Genomic DNA, 1,353 nt, shown 5'->3' with positions numbered 1-1,353 from the left:
AAAAAAGACTTTGCCCATTTTAAAATGGGATTATTTGTCTTTTAATGTTTGTTACAGAAGTTCTTTATGTAGTCTAGATACAAGTCTTTCATCAGAGATTTAAAATATTTTCTCCAGTTTTGTGGTTATTTTCCTTTTCTGGAAGCTAATGGGTCTAATTTTTTTATTAGTAATTTTGCGTTCTTTTTCCTAAAGAAGTCATTTCAAACTATAATTAAAATCCCACCTGCTTCCACAGAGTGGACTGTGACTCACAGTGACCCTTCATTGGGTTTCTACCTTGGGAGACTGTATATCTTTACCAGAAGAAACTGCCCATCTCTTTCCAGTGGAGCAGCTATTGTACTTGAACAGCTGAACTCTTGCACTGGAAACAGGTGCACTATGCAGTCAGAGGTTAAAATATGAATCAATTACTACCAAGGAACTATAAAAAAAATCTCAGAGTAAAGGTTTAACCTAATGTGCTGTATAGAACATGGCCCCTGTGCACACAGAATGGAGCATTTAAGTGCGGAATTCATGTCTGAGCAACATGTTGGAATGAATTGGGCTACCAGGGGCAGTGGAGGGAGAACAGGGCTAAGAGTCGGGAGTTCTGGGTCAAGGGCCTCTTACCGCTACTGACTCCTCAAGTAGCTTTGATCATTCACTCCTCATTTCACTCACTTAAAGCTTCTAACTTTGTGATTCCTTAACAGTGTGAGTAAAATAGTCCATAAAGGAGTTCTGTAACTGAATGCATATTTAAAAAATGGCTATAGCAGTAGTTTCCATCCCAGAAGGTTGTTCTTAGAGTGTGACATAGACGTTACTGTGATAATGAGGTGGCAACCATGTTCCCTCCCCTCAGCTAGATAGACCAGCAAAGATGGTAGAAATAATGCTGTTTGATTTCTGATGTGGCTAAGGTATAAAGCTGATGTAGCTTCCCCTTGAATTCTGGGGAAGCACTGGCTTTTGTAACCTCACCAAAATGCTGTGAGGAAGATCAGGCCTATTGGAGAGAATGCATAACACTTGGTGTTCTAAACAACAAGCATGCATCTACCCCAGCCACAAGAATGTTCTGGCAAAGCTTACCCACTCGTTACTCTTTGACCTTCAGTTCTTGGGATGGGAGTCAGAAGTCTTTCATCTGACCTGCCAATTTTGGGTTCATCAGCTCCTGTAACCATAGTCAGAAGTCTGATGCCTGAGCACAGATTGGAGCTTATCATATACATGTATAGAGATACACACTCATTTCATTGGTTTTATTCCTTTTGAAGAACTAGCCCAAGACAATATAATTAAGCAAAACTTATACTAGACATGTCCACAACAAACTATGGCTAACTCTGAGAGGAATGG

This window comes from Elephantulus edwardii, unplaced genomic scaffold (genome assembly GCF_000299155.1).
Source record: "Elephantulus edwardii isolate Elephantulus edwardi_28Jun2011 unplaced genomic scaffold, EleEdw1.0 scaffold00007, whole genome shotgun sequence".
Taxonomy (NCBI): Eukaryota; Metazoa; Chordata; class Mammalia; order Macroscelidea; family Macroscelididae; genus Elephantulus; species Elephantulus edwardii.
The sequence above is the reverse complement of the archived record's forward strand: the minus strand, read 5'-3'. Positions refer to the sequence as shown.